General features: G+C 34.1%; 1 protein-coding gene across 3 annotated transcripts in view; it reads left to right on the forward strand.

Moving 5' to 3' along the window:
- CDH18 (cadherin 18) overlaps positions 1-16,609 on the forward strand; it is a 368,075-nt gene that overhangs the window by 122,047 nt on the left and 229,419 nt on the right. The window lies entirely within an intron of this gene.

Raw genomic sequence — 16,609 nt, forward strand, 5'->3', positions numbered from 1 at the left:
CTAAACTACAGAAATGACAAATTAATGGCTTCCCAAACCCATTAGGGAATTGTGTGCTCAGTAAAATGGAACAGTTTAAGCGTGTGCCATGTAGGCCCTAGAGTAAAGAGCAGAGTGGGAAGTGGAGAGGCCTTCTGATAAATTACTGATTTGATTGATCCTTGAAAGTAGCCACACTCAGGTTTGTTCAGCACCTGTGAGAGAAACAGTAAGCACCCTGATAGACTTCAGACTCAGTGATTTCCATCTCCTCGCTTGACTATTTATTTTCACTTTAGAAGTGTTAGTACTAAAAAAAAAAAAAAAAAAAAAATAGTACTCTAAGCCGTGGTGCTTCCCTAACGTGTGGGCAGTACAGGATCACAAGCCATCTGTTCCACCCCTCATCCAACAGGGACTGGGTTGCAGCTGTTTTTTTCCCTACAAGGCAGGAGCTGTGGAGTCAAAATATGCAACACAAACACACACACACAAATGATCTGAAACAATTTTATCATTTTCTCATACGCATATTAAAATGAGACCAAAAAAACTCATCTTCATCCTATGCATTTTTCCCTATAAAGTATTCCATGAAGTAAAAGGAGATATATACAAAATAAAAATACACAACATATTGAATTATTAGAAAGTTATTTTTTATGAACTTCCAAGTGTTTTTTGTATAATTATTTTTATCCTTGAAAAGGAAAAAAGAACAGAAAAAAATTTTCCCTTTAGGAATAAACCGAAAGGAAAATATTTTATTATTACAATATTTTGTTATGCATATTTCTTATTTTAATTTAACTAAAAAAAAAAACACACACAAAATTTTAGAAAGGGGCAAATGATAGACAACTTCTTATTTCTTTTTGCATCACCTGGATTTAGTAAAAGAGCAAACCTCAATTGGTACATCAATCCAAGCCATCTTTCTGGGCTTAGGTGCCAGTGAACATATGGTTGAGAGCTGATAACCCATCAGGAGGTGGAAGAGGTCTGTGAACCTGTTCAAGATTCTGGAAGTTCAGTAGAAATTGATATCTGTTTTATTATTTGTAGTATTGACAGACAAATAAAAAGAGTCACACCTATTTCTTAACCTACCTGGTCTCCCTCCTCATAGTCTTTCTAGAATTGCCTTAATGAGCAATTCTAACTTAAGTGTACAGATTCTTCCCCCTCACCATCAACACCCAATATCCATCCATTCATCTATTTGTCCATCCATCCATCCATCCTTACAAGCATGCATACATAAAACAGTGGCAATTCAAAAAACAAAACAAAACAAAAAGCCTGCAAAGCTCAACACAATCCATATGTGCTTAAAATAACAACTTTCTGTCCAATTATTTTTGTTTAATAAGTGAATTTAGATATCACGCTTATAAAGACATTCATAATGAACCAATCATGTATTTTCAAAGTGCTCCTAAATGAAAAACTGGAATTTTAAAAATTACTGTGAGCATGAGAAAGAATGTCTCCATAGAACTAAAAATTATCTCCTTCACCCCTCTCTGTCACAGAATTGCCAGCATATCTTTGAGTTCCTGATTATAATTTTATATATCTATCATTATCTTTCACACTATAAAACAACATTTACTGGAATTTCTTTAGGATTCTTAAGTTAATTAGTTAATAAAATTATAAAGGTTTCAAGTACATAATTCAATAATACATTATCCATATTTGTTGTGTGTTCACCACCTAAAGTCAAATCTTTCATCATATATTTGACCCTCTCTACCTTTATCTTACTTCCCCCTACCCTTTCCCTCTGGTAACCACTAAACTGTTGTCTGTGTCTATGAATTTTTGTTTTTCTTGTTTGCTGTTTTCATTTTATATCCCACATGTAAGTGAAATTGTATCGTTCTCAACTTTTTCCATCTGACTTTTTTCGCTTAGCATTATAATCTCAAGATCCATGCATGTTGTCAAAAGGACAATATTTCATCTTTTCTTATGGCTGAGTAATATTTCATTGTATGTATGTACCATCTCTTCTTTATCCAATCATCTATGGAAAGGGCACTTCTGTTGTTTGATGTCTTGTTTACTGTGACTAATGATGCAGTGAACATTGGGTACATAAATCTTTATGAATAAATATTTTCAAATTTGGGGGATAGATACCCGTAAGAGAGATTGCTAGGTCTTATGATAGTTCTATTCTCAATTTTTTGAGGAACTTCCATATTGTTTTCCATAGTGGCTTGAATTCTTATCAAAAACACCCTCATACTAGACTTGTGATAAGAATTCAAGCCTAAGTGTTTCGATATATAACAACTTCTCATATTTCTTATGATAATTTTCTTAGACTTAGTCAATGATTGGATTTATTATAGGATATTTTTCCCCCGCATTGCTCAATATATATTATGCACCACTAATACAATTATATGTGGCTAAAGCCATGATCCTAAGGTCATTTATAATAGTAAACAATATAACTATACATATACATATATAATAGATATACAAATTATACATATATGCATATATAATTATACATGTATATGTACAATTGATAATGCATAATTTTTCCATAATAAAAAGGTCATGAGAAATCAAATACCAAAACTAGCATGTGAATATATCTCTTGGATTTTATTTCATGGATTTGTTAAAGATATCTTTAAATAATTGAAGAATTAGGGTAAGGAAAATATGTTAGAAAGTAATACCTTTCCTTCTGGAACAAATTATTTGGTAATGTCATTATAATTTTAAAACTAAAGTGTTTCATCTTTTCCAAAAATCATGGGGAAAAACATACTATATAGTGTATTTTTCTTTTTCAAAAGGTGAACAGTGCTGAATAAATCTCATTATAACTAAGAATATAATTTTATGTAAGATGTCACACACATCCTAAAGTGCATGTCATACATCACACTTATCATTGGAGTAGACACATTGCCTTCATGAAATAATAATGATTAGTGAGTAAAGAGCTGGGTTTGAGTTATAGCTTTTCTGTTTCTTATTTGTATTACAACTGGCAAGTCTATTTCTTTTCCAGTAATTCTGTTTCCTTACATGTAAAAAGGAGAAATACTGTTTGACATTTCTAGTATATTATAAAATTCAATTTATAGTTTAGATCATGGGTCATTTAAACTATAGCCTGTGTCCAAATTCAGCCAGTTTCATGTTTTGGTATTACCATTTTGTTTCGTTTTGTGTTTTCATTTGTACATTGTGGAAACGATTTTTTAAAATAATATTTTGTGACGTTCTAAATTTTATGTAACCTAATTTCGGTTTGAAGTAGTAACGTTTTATTGGAATGCTGCCACACTCATGCATTTTCGTACTGTATGTGGCTATTTTTAAGCTACGGTGACAGAACTGAGTAGTGGCAAGGAAGAATAAGGCCTGCAAAGTCTAAAATGCTTACTGGTGGTCGTGAACAGGAAAGGTTTGTGAGCCTCCACTTTCGATGTCTGCCTCACCTAGAATACTGTGGATGCTTTCAAAGTAGGTTCTGGGGCTGTTTCATCTTTATTCATCCAATATCTATCTCAGTGTCTATTGTAACGATCAAATGCAGTTATTAACTGGGAAGTACTCAATAAACTGTCACTATTTGTAGTCTTGTTAATGGTTCTGATAATTATTTGAAATTGTTGAAACAAAACCCTCTCTCACTAATCATTGCTTTCATGGAGGAGAGAATTTTGGGAGGCCTTTACTTCGCCAGTTTTACTAGAGTACTCCTCCCCCGCAGTCATTTTAATGACTGTTCATCAGCTCTGATGTTTTTGTTTTTATTGTTCTTTTGTTGAAAGACATGCAATAGTGTAATGAAATTCCTAAGACATACATTATTTAACACACAAATAGGTGCATCTGTGGGAGAGATATAGAAGTGGGATTCTGATTCAAAGACAAACAAATCTTTAATTTTGGTAGATATAACTAAATCCCCTTCTATAGATGTATTTTGTACCTCTCTCAGTGATGTAAAAGATTGATTTTTTTTCTCTATAGCAATGTCCACAGATGGGATTGTAAAACTTGGAATTGTATAAATATAATCAGTAAAAAACTGCATTTCTGTATACTTTTAATTTACATTTCTCTTATTGTGAATTAAATTTATCATATTTTGGAGGATATGAATATTTTTTTACTGACTGACTTTTCATGGCCCTTGAATTTATATTCCTTTGTTAGTTTCTTTGACTTCTTGGTACTAGTAGTTCTTTATATATAGTAGATGCAATAATTCTTTGCCAGTGATATAAATTACCAATAGTTTTTTCTTCACAGTTGCCATTTATTTCTTGAATTTGATTATGATTTTTGCTTCATATAAACTTATTTTAATATAGCAATTCTTAGCATTCTTTTGATTGAAACTATGGTGTTATTTGATTTGGATTCTTCTGAAATTTGAGGATATTAATTCAGAATTAGTGGCAGTAAACAAAAATTCATTCTTTGGACCTTAATATTGACAGTTTATTACATATATTAGAAAATATTACTTATTGAATAAACAGAATGGTATAAAGTGGAATTGCTTATGTTAGAAACCAGAAATTATGGTTTAGAATACATTTGAATTCTGATTTTTAGCCACTAGCTATCGGCCGTATTGCATATATGTCTCGTGTTTACTAGTAGAATAGATCCTGAATGTGCAGGTTGTAGTTGCAAAATATAGTGACTTTTATTAATGTATATTAGGAATATTTAATTCCATGTAATTGGTAGAATTTAACTAAAGATATGCATTGGAAATAGTGTCTGTTAACATACAACTGCTGGCAAGAAGTTTTGAATATTTCAAGTGGAAAGATGATTGGCAAAATGTTGTAGTCCTTAAACACTTATTTTTTTTTATTTTAAAAAGATTATAGGTGACTTCTTTAACTGGCTGAGCATTCTTATATAAGAAATAAGGTAAACTCTATGTTTATGCCAGGATATCTGTAAGTAGATATTGTCTACATTACATTATTTTATAATTAAAGAAAATGAAATAAAAAAATAATAAATAAGGGGTAAGAGGCCAAAGGGTAAAACATGTTACTAAGCAACATGTTTTAGGTTAAGATATCTAACCTAGTAGCAATGTTACATCAGGTGTGGCTACAGTGACTTTAGAAATATGTTTGATGATAAAACTTAATAAGAACTTAACCATTGTATGAAAAAACAAATCGTATTTTCCATCTTCACTTTCCTGGATTTATGGTGTATCTGCTTATAACCATTACAATGTTTTTCTAGATATAAATCATAACGTAAAAGGTATGGGTTACATCTATGAAGAATTTACTTCCTAAAATTCTACCAGTCACTTTCCTCTCTACACATGTCCTATATGTGTGAGTAGATAAGTGTAGACTCTAGATAATTATTCAAAACCTGCTTTATTAAGAAAACAACAACAACAACAAGAAATAAATGGAGGATAAGCAAGGAATCACAGCAGTATAAAATAACTAAGGAATCATCTTGCCAAATCCCAGATTTAATAAAAAGCAACGATGCTCAAAACAGTTAAGTGACCTCCTTCATGGGAAGAGGGATTAGTCATGGCACTGCCAAAGAATAAGTTGTAAGATATCTAGTTCTTTAATGAAAATTAGTTTCTAGTGTAGAGTGCATGAAATGCCTCTTTCCTCATCCCTATTACTGTCATTATTCTGTGTTTCTTCTTTAAAAGAGAGCTTTCCCATCTGTTTGAATATGAAGTAATGCGGTTTCAAATTAAATAAATAATTTTGGGATTAAAGAGAGAATACATTATGTAAGAAAGAATGGAAAGGTTCAGGCTTTTCAGAAAAAAAAAATATAGCTTTAATGTCATCATGAACTTTGAATTGAAAATTTACTGCATACCAAGGAAAGGTCCCAATTGTCAGTTAATATTGTCAAGATGATAATTTATGAGTATTTTTATTATAACTTCTTTGAAATGGAAAATTTCCTGTATCAAAACATGACATTTGAATTTTGAACAAACGACAGTGTGATGACATGATGTCATGTGAAATTAATTATGGCACCTAGTTTTATATGGATATAACTTCCTCAATAGTCATAGAAATGTAACTATTTACATCTAGATTTATGAGAAATTGAATACATAAAAGAGAAATTTGATTTGGCATATATTTTATTTAATTTGTAGTGATACAGAATTATTTTTAAGAAATCAGATTTAATTAAGTTTAATTATATTTCTAGAGAATAAGTATTAATTTGAATAATTTGAAAAATGTTTAAATTAATGAACAACATTAGTATTTATTATGTATAGCATTTCTTGATGTTACACTCACAATTTTCAAAAGGTCATCAATGGAAAGCAATCCGTATGTTATGGGCATATTGTATATATTTATTCGCACTACATTACTATATACATACATCCCCTGTGTGTGTGTGTGTGTGTGTGTGAGAGAGAGAGAGAGATAGAGAGAGAAAGAGAATGGTGCTAAACTGAAGGTGACTTCGACCTTTGGGGTATCTGTGATGTCTGGACTCATTTTTCACCGCAGCTAAATTGTCTTATTAGTTACAATTGGCCTATTGCTAGTGTTAAAGATATTTAAAAGGTCTAGGAAAAAGTCATAATGCATTTTCAAATATGAATAAACTATGAAAAAAATGTAATTTAGCCTACCTTATATTAGTCTGTATCAATACAAATATAAACAGAATTTATTGTTTTAATTGGGAAACAAGGTCCATAAAGGCAAAAAAGCCAAGGTCCATAAAAGTCCTAATGTGGACCTGATTTTTGGTCGTGACAAGTAGGAATGCGGTGCTACTGGCATTTAGTTAATAGAGCCAGGGATGCGGCTACGCATTCCATAGCACAGGGCAGCACGCCCCGCGCCCCACAACAAAGGGTTACCCAGCCCAGAATGGCAACACGTGTCAGTGGTGATCTGATAAGCGCATCCTTATGTCACGTTTCTCTTGGTCAAAATGTTTTTGAATATTTTGTTCATACTATTATATCACTATAATGATGTTTTACATGTTTTTATAATACACATACAGATGAGTTTTAACTTTTAGTTTGTTTATGCATTCCGATAATTTATTTTTATTGGGAATTTATAATATACTCATAATATACTTGGACTTATTACTACCAATTTATTTTGTATTCTATGTGCCCTGTGTTTTTGTTTCCTCTTTTCGTTCTACTGTAATGACTTTTATTGAGATTTCTCTCTACTAGTTTGGCAGTTTTATGCTAAATTGTATATATATATATATATATTTGTACTTGTTCTTAATTTTTCTGTATGCATTATTGACCTCACAGGTCAAAACTTCATATTTCTACCTACTCCCTGAACAACAGGTACATAAAATGGGCAAAATTTTATTACGTTATTGTGTTTTCTACTTTCTATATGTCTATTGTGCCAAATTGTTTTAGGCCACTCAATCACTTATTCTACTTGTTGTTATTGTTGTTAGTATTAATGTATGGATTGTTTATTTATTTATGTGTCTAACCTATTTTACAACTTTTTATTCCCCTTTGTTTCTATATCAAACTTTTTGGGTTCAGTTTACTTACTGAAATATGACTGTGCCCTGTTTCTTTTTAGTAGATACTTTATGAAACAAAATTAATAACATTACAGTTATCCTAAATGATATAAATAGTTCAGAATTTTTAAACATTAAATACTTTTTCCTTGGCCATGTTATATTTTTATAGTATCTTGTTGCCTCAGTTTTTAAAATGTACTTTCCAGATTTTTTATTATTATTAAAATAATTTCAATGTTCTTTCTTAGATTTACCTGAATTTACCAACATCTTTGCACCTCATTACTTCTAATCCTATTCCTTCTCTGGGTTTGATTTTCTTATTCCCTCTATACAACTTTTACTTTTATTATTATTATTATTATTATTATTATTAATTTTAAGTTTATTTATTATGATGATGATTATTTTTTTAATTCAACCTATGAACAGTAAAAGATCTTTCTTTTCTAATTGAATACTTATTTTTTGTGTATAAGATTTAGGATGAGTTTTTCAAGGACTGTTTTATTGAAGATATACTATATTCTAGATTGTAATTTTAATAATGGGAAATCTGCTTAAATTCCATTTTAAATTACCTCTTTCATCTATGGCCATGCCACCCTGAACAAGCCTGATCCTGTCTGATCTTGAAAGCTAAGTGGTCAGGCCTAAGTAGTATTTGGATGGGAGACTACCTAGAAAGACCGAGTGCTATAAGCATAAAAAATAAAAAATAAGGGATTGTAAGCTGACAAGGTCCTTGCAATTTGTGAGGTCGGCCAAGAGTTGCCTTGCCTAAAAAATAAAATAAATAAAATAAATAAATAAATTACCTCTCGTGGATTGATATCAAAATTATCACTGTGTCCTTTGTGGTCTATAGATTCACTAGTGTGTCTAGGCTCTGGATTTTTTTTTTTTTTTTTGACTTTCTATTTTTCTTGGTCTGTATATTAATTAGCTAGAGCTGCCATAACAAAGTACTAAGTGGCTTTAACAACAGAAATGTATTGTCTCACACTCCTGGAGGCTAGAAATCTGAAATCATGATGTTGTCAGAGTTGGTTGCCTCAGCACTTTCTGAGGATTGGATTTTTCCAAGCCTCTCTTCCTGATTTGTAAATGGCTGTCTTCATGTTCACGTGGCGTTCTAGCTATAAGAGCATCTGTGTTCAAATTTCCCCTTTCCTTATAGACACTTTGGATTAGAAGTCACTTTAATGACCTCGTTTTAACTTTTTTGCTTCTGTGAAGATTCTATCTTCCAATAAGGTCCTGAGGGTTAGAACTCTAGCAATGGAATTTTGTTCAGACAAAAGTCAACCCAACAGTTGAAATCAGCAGATTTTTTAATAATTATTAGGACTTTTATATTTTAAAGAAATGCGATATGCATTATTTCTTTGAATTTTCTTTCTCATTTATTGTTATATTCCGAAACTTATATTTGATATAATTTCTGTCCAATTTATTTCTGGCATTCTCATGCTTTCTTTGACTGAGTTGAATAGTCAAGTATGCTCTTTTACTTAAACATGAATATTAGCTTAAATAAATATATTTTAAAATTTCTAGTTCTTTTTGTTTTTTTTTTTTCTTTTTTATACTGTCCTTTCATTTTTACCTCTTATAATTTTAATTATTGGAAACCAGCAATTTAACAATCTTGTTCTATTTTTCTATTTTGTTTGTGTGTGTGTTTGATTAATTTGCATGTTTCTTTTCTCTATTCACTATTTTTCATAGAGATTTGATTATAGTATGCCTGCTAAAATTTTATTTTACCTCATTTTCAATAGTGTAAAAGTGAAAAGGGGATTTGGGGAGATTCCTGAAAAATAAAGCTGGAAAAATATCTGTAGAGAGCCACGTAAGATTTTTTTTTTCAGCTGGCAACTAACTGGTTTCATAAATCTGAATAAATATTAGCTTTTAATTCTAACTACTGATTCCTGTCCATACATTTAATGTAAACAGCAACTACAAGAACACTGACAATACTAAAAATAAAACTTATACACCTTTTGTCTGGGCTGCAAGTTTGGTTTTCAGTTTATCACAAGAAACTATTTTTTTCTACCAACACCTCCTAAATAGATCACCAGCTTCCTTGCTAGTTTTTAAGTTGGTAGGTAGATAATTTAATTTTTATGCCATAAAGGTTTCTTTTCAAGTAGTATTGCTTTTTTCAGATATCTTCACTTTAATTTTATAACTTGAATAACTAAAAGTCATGGTTTATGATACTCAGGATATATAAAAATCTAATTCTTAGTGCCCGGCGCCTGTATCAGTTTAAATTCCCAGATGACATTAGGCTGGATGCCAGTTGTAAAAGACCTTCCTGGCACTAAGACTTTTTTCCCTTCTCCTTAGTGATTTTTTTTTTCACTGTTTCTAACTCCGTTGTATTGACTTTAACTTTTAATCTTATGCACCATTTTAATTGTTTATAGTAAGAAACATATCTTTATTAGGGTTGGCTGACATTTTTGTGGTCATTCATGCCTCAGGTTTTTCTTTGCACAAAAATAATATTTAGATTAGATAATCTTAATAGTTCTTCTAGATATAAATAATAGCATTCTTTTACCATGCTTCAATATTGCCATACAGAAGTAGAGATAAAAATCAGAATGTTTCTTCAATCCTGGTTTTTGGCACACATGAAAAAATCCAAATATTTCAAAAATATGAAAGAGTAGAAATATGCATTTCAAAAATCCTATTGTACTTCATAACTAATTATTGATTGGTTTATTTTAACATGTATTTGCCCTAAGAAAAATAATAGTTAAAAAATTTTTTTTCGTTTAAAGTCGACATTCAGTATCATTGTTTATTGGTTTCAGGTATACAGCATAGTGGTTACACATTTATGTAATTGAAGAAGTGATCTCCTGGGTTAGTCTGTACCCACCTGGCACTCTACAAGGTTATTACAATGTTTCTGACTGTATTTCCTATGCTGTACTTCACATCCCTGTGACTATTTTGTAATATTCCATTTACATGTAAAGTGATTATTGATACACACATAGTTATTGTCATTTTATTATTCATGTTTTTGTTTTTCCTCCTTTTTTCTTTTTAAAGTCCCTTTAACATTTCTTGGAATACTGGTTTGAAAGCGATGAATTTCTTTAGCTTTACTTTTCTGAGAAGTTCTTTATCTCAGCTTTAAAGGTGAGCTTTTCTGGGTAGAATAGTCTTGGTTGTAGGTCCTTGCTTTTCATCATTTTGAATATTTCATGACAATCCCTTCTGGCCTGAAATTTTTATGTTGAGAAATCAGCTGACAGTCTTAGAGGGACTCCCTTGTAGGTAACTAGCTGCCTTTTTCTTGGTGCTTTTAGGATTCTCTCTTTGTCTTTAACCTTTGGCATTTTAGTGATTATCTGTCTTGGTGTGGGCATCTTTCGGTTCATCTTGTTTGGGATTTTGTGCTTCCTAGATTGTATCTCTGTTTCTTTCTCCAAGATAGGAAGTTGTCCATCATTATTTTTTCAAATAGGCTTTCAATCCCTTACTCTCTCTTTTCTTTTGGTACCCCTACAATACAAATGTTATTATTCTTGATCTTCTCCCAGGGGTCCCATAAGCTTTCCTCACTTTATCTACTATTGATTCCTTCTAGTGTATTCTTTATTTCAGTTATTGTTTTCTTCATTTCTGACTTGTTCTTTGTTATGGTTTCTGTATCCTTTTTATGCTTACTATCTCTTTGCTGAAGTTCTCACTGAGATTACATATTCTTCCCCTAAGTTTGTTGAGCATCCTTATAACCAGTGTTTTGAACTCAGCATCCAGTAGGTTGCCTGCCTCCATTTTGCTTAGTTCTTCTTCTAGAGCTTTGTTCTATTTTTTTTTTTTTTTTTCATTTGGGACATGTTTCCTTGGTTCCCCATTTTGGTTGCTTCCATGTGTTTGTTTCTATGTAATATGGCTGCTATGCTTCCCGGTCTTAGTAGAGTAGCCTTATGTAGTAGGTGTCCTGTGGCGCCCAGTTCACAGTCTCCCTGGTCACCTGTACCGGGTGCTCTGGGAGTGTCCTTTATGTGTGTTTTGTGTGTTCTCATATTGTGGTTAAACATTGATTGCCGTCGGCATGTCAGTGGATAGGATCGACTGGAGCTGACTAAAAGCGAGGAACGGCCACATCCACAGGCTATGAACTGCTGTTGTGGGCTGATCCCATGGAATGGGGTTCACCCCAGCTGGCTTATGTGCCTGTTGAGACCACCCTTTGAGTATGCCACTAATGGGGCTAATCAGGTGGTGCTTTGCTGTGATCTGATGCCAGCCTCTGAGTGTATAGGTTCTGGGGCCCCTTGGGAGGGGCTTCTGTGCAGGCCAAGGTCAACCACTGCCTGTGACCACCTGAGCCTACCTAGTAGGAGCTGCAGAATGATCCACGGTTGGTTACTGCCTTTGCTGGACTTGGAGACATGTGAGAGGGGCCACGTGTTGAACCGAGACTGGCAGCTACCAGCTCCGGGCCCAGGCAGCTCAGCAAACGGTCCAGGGCACCCCGAAGTCTGAAGACATCTTCCAGCTTTCTGCAAGTCTCAGCAGCTGATAGAGTCCCAGGTGACATGTAAGTTGGGTGAGATGAGGTCCCAGCAAGTCAGTAGCATGGAGCCCACTGTGCTCCCCAGGTTAGTGCTATTGCTCAGCCTGTGGCTATTTGCAAAACTCTCAGCTCACACCGAGGTCAGCTGCCACCTGCCTGGGGCCCACAGACCCCTGAGATTTGTTCAAGAAATACTGTAGCTTGGGCTGAAGCTGGTCACCCGCCACCTGAACTGTCACAGAGGTCCATCAGCTAAGGCTTGCTGTTTGCTGTCAAAAGAGTCTTCTGCCCTGAGGGCTGGGTGGGCCTGGCTGCCCAGCCAGTAAAATGCCTCTGGTAAGTGGAGAGTTTAGTGGAGTGGGATCCCAGGGAGTCACGTGGCTGTCTCTAGGCCAATGCATATTCAGATTTGGCCATGTAGGGGGAGGGCTCAACACAGCGAGATGGCGCCCGCCCTTAGGCTGCACAAGAGGAGGGCGCGACACAGAGACAACCAATTCTCGTCCCGAAGCCACACAGCTCGGACTTTCCCTGTATGCCTCTGGTGCCTCCCGAGCTGCTGTCCCTCCACCAGAGCCCAGGTGAGTGTCTGTGGGCGACTAAGTGTGTGTGGGCCCTTTAAGGTGGACATCCGAGGTCTCAGGTTTCTTCCATCTCACCCAGATGGCCAGATTCTCCAATGATTTTCATAGCCAGATCTTGTGGGAACCCCTCTTCCCAGCACTGGGTCCCTGGGCCGGGCGCCCCAGTGTAGAGCTGGGACCCCTTGCTCCTCTGGAGGATCTCTGTGGCCCTGAGATCCCCCTAGACATTCTCAGCTGCTACTCGCGGGGGTAGAGCCAGCCCGTTTGGCGTCTCCGCCCCTACTACCGGGGTCTTAGTTATAGGAGTTCTGTTCAGCTAGTCTTCAGATGGTTTTCCAGGTTGATTATTCTACAATTTAGTTATAATTTTAATGCGCTCATAGGAAGATGCAAGCACAGCGTTTACTTCCCCTGCCATCTTGGCCGAAACCAAAAAAGAGCAGTTTTCATCATAGGCATTAGATTATGCTCAGGAAATCTATTTCGTTATTTTATTGATTTTTATTTAATGAATGTTTGAACATTTAGTTGCACCCTAGCTCAACTAATAAAGGTATTTAATTTAAAAGTTGAGCCTAGAGGGTCTTCAAATACATCTTTTTTGTTTGTTCGTTTCATAGAGAAAATGCCAGGCATTCATTACAAGAATTATAGAATAAAATATAATTAATTCCTGTCCTCTAGGATTATTTATGTTTTCTATATTTGAGTTGCTTGTCAAGGAATTAGAACAATATATGGTGTGAAATTTTTTTCTACACTAAAAAAAGGTAACATAGCAAAGACAACAATATAAAATATAGAAAAATGAAAATATACTAACAATCATAGCCTTTGGTTTGTATTGCTTTGAACTAAAGTTTGATTGTAGTTGAGTTTATTTTGACAAAAGTTTAATACTATTAGGTCATGTTCATCCATTCAGAATTTATTGAGCATCTTCTCAGTTCGGGTCACTAACAGAAAAACTAGGTCTGAATAAAGAGTTTGAAAATATAATTCTACAGAGGACATAGAGACAACAGAGCAGTAGAATCACAGTAGATAAAGAAGGAGTGTCTTGAAGAAGTGGACAATGAAATCTGAATCTTGGGTGAGAATAAAATAATACTCATATACAGTGTTGTCACTAATAATAGTAATAATAACAATAATAATACTAGAGCAGGAGGAAATTTTTGGAGAAGGTGAAGGATTAGATATGTTTAGATAGATTGTGGTGATGGTTTCATGGATTGTGTACTATCTTCACACTCATCAAGCTGTATACATTAAATATGTATAGCTTTTTATATGTTAATCATACCTCGGTAAAGTGGCTTTACTACAAAGATAATATTAAAACCTTTAAAAATTGTGAATTGTATTTTTCACAGTTAGCCTTTTACCTTGGAAATTATTTTTCTCCTGAATGGCCTTACTCTGTCCAGGGGGCTGACTCACAATCACAAGGACTGAGCCTTCTTGGACTACTATTCAAGCATCATGATGGGCTAGTGACAGTTGACCTGTGGCAAATAACTTAAGTCCAGAATTTCTGATTTAACCATCAAGAAGGTTAAATTATAATTACAACAATGTGTTTAGACCAGCGCTGTACAGCACAACTGTTTTAATTATGTCACATTTTAAATCTGCACCGTCCATTATGGTAGCTACTGGCCCATGTGTCTGTTGAACATCCAAAATGTGGCTAGAGAAACTAAGGGGCTGCATTTACATTTTATTAATTTAAATTTAAATAACTACTTATAACTATTAGCTACAGTATTGGACCTTGCAGGTTTAGACTAATTAAGAAGGAAACCTAGTCTTATGCACGACATAGACTCTTTGTTCCTTGGTTTCAAATAACCTACATTGTTATTGTTCAGTGTATCTGTACGTGTGAAGGTGTGTGTGCTTGTACTCAGACCAACCATGATTTTATAGATCACATTGACAGCAACAGAAGAATCTGACTGTGAATAATTAAGCATACAAGTAATTTTCCAAACAGATATTGGATAGATCATGGAATTGTCGAAAAACCCAGTGTACCAGTGATGAAATAAAACAGGAACCAAGAGAGGCCGAGTGACTGTAAATGCAGCCAAGTTGATATCTGAGGAACAACTGAATCCAAACGTTGCCACCGGACTTCTCCCCAGGACTTGCACTGCTACTGCCATCGCATAGTTGATAGCATAAGTGTGAGGAATTATCTGCACTGTTCATTGGTCTTTGTGTCCCATGGTCAAATTTCAAAACTCCAGATAGGAGCGTATGTTGGCCCAGCCTAAGTTGTGTGCCAGTGATCTGGCTGCTCCCAATAGGAAAGATGCAGTGTCTGCTCCCGAGGTTCCATAATTGAGACAGAACTCTCTCTTCTCCCCAAAATCCCACAGTGGGGTATTGATTTTTTCAAAATCAGATACAGAGAGGTGAGGGGTGGGGGTGGGGGGGTGGGGCGTCCATAGAGGAAACATACACACACAGCAAACTCTATGGGAAAGTTTAATATATTTGGTTTTTATTTTAGTTCATCATTTTATTTTATTGATTATGTCTCTAAGTTATAGTTAGTATCATTCATCTTATTTAAAATACATAGAAACTCAGAAAAATTAGAGGTCATTATCTTTCTCCTTTGAACTCACATTAATGTCCACCAAACTTTTGAAGAACGGGAGTATATATATATATATATATATATATATATATTCATATAATGTTTCATAAACTTGTTCTGGAACATCTTGTCTGCTTGGTAATTGCTTGTTCAGTTCATTAGCTGCTTTGCATGCATGGGTTCTTTCCGTTGTTATATCAAAATTATGAGAAGTATTAAACGCATCTATACTATTCAAGGCAATACAAGCTACTTTTAATTAAAATAAGAGGACACTAAGCAGAATGAAAATGCTGTAAGAGAGACATATATTTTTTTACTTGGGATTACACTCCCCTCTTACAGATGAGTTATGTTACAAATTTATGCTGTTTTTTTCTTCTCTCATGGCCATCGTTACTCTTATTCTTTGGACCCTGTTATTATCATTCTATAGAATTAAATTGACTATGAGGAATTTTGAGTTTTATTACTATTTTTATAAACATTTAGATGCAAAAGGTTAAAATAATATCTAATTGCGCATCAATTATCAGCACAAACAACATTAAGTAAATATTTATGTTTCGGGGAGGAGCGTGGAATGCAGGGCAGCTGTGTGGGACTAAAGACTCCTGGAGAGCTGTTAATTTGTGTAGAAGTAGTTTCTATTCTATGCTTTGCAGCTGCACTTTTCTCATAAGAAAAGTTAAAAATAACGAGGAGATAAATATATGCTATACTAGGTTAATGTATTAAAAGCAAAGCTTCGATATGGTCATTGCTATGGGGAAAATTGAAAAACTGAGCCTTATTAAAATTACTCCATGAAAACCTATGTGAAGAGAATTAAAAGGTGATTTGATCGCTCCCTAGAGACTGGAAACAAGGAGTTGCAAATTTCACATCCAACAAACAGTGTCTAGCATATTTAAAGAACTCTCAATATTTAACAGTTAAAAAAATTGAAAATGAGCCAAAGACGTTTTGTGAATCGTTATTTTGGTGCCAAGTCTAAGTACTCTTCTCCTAGTGCTAGGTACCAAGATTCTCTCCTCCTTTTATGCACCCCCCCACACACTAAATCGTATAGTTTTAAGTTTTACATTTATGCCTACGATGCAGTTTCAGATAATTTTGTTTACAGTGTGAAGTTTAGGGCAAGATCTTTTTTTTTTTTTTTTTTTTTTAATTTGCCTTTGGAAATCTAGTCAATCCAGGATAATCCATTAAAAAGGCTTTTTCCCCCCTACTTTGAATTGGTTTTGCGCCTTTGTGAAAATTTAGTAGAGCATACTTGTGAGGCTGTGTGTATAGGTCATCAATTCTGTTCTATTGATCTCTATG

This window comes from Rousettus aegyptiacus, unplaced genomic scaffold (assembly GCF_014176215.1).
Source record: "Rousettus aegyptiacus isolate mRouAeg1 unplaced genomic scaffold, mRouAeg1.p scaffold_m13_p_8, whole genome shotgun sequence".
Classification (NCBI taxonomy): Eukaryota; Metazoa; Chordata; class Mammalia; order Chiroptera; family Pteropodidae; genus Rousettus; species Rousettus aegyptiacus.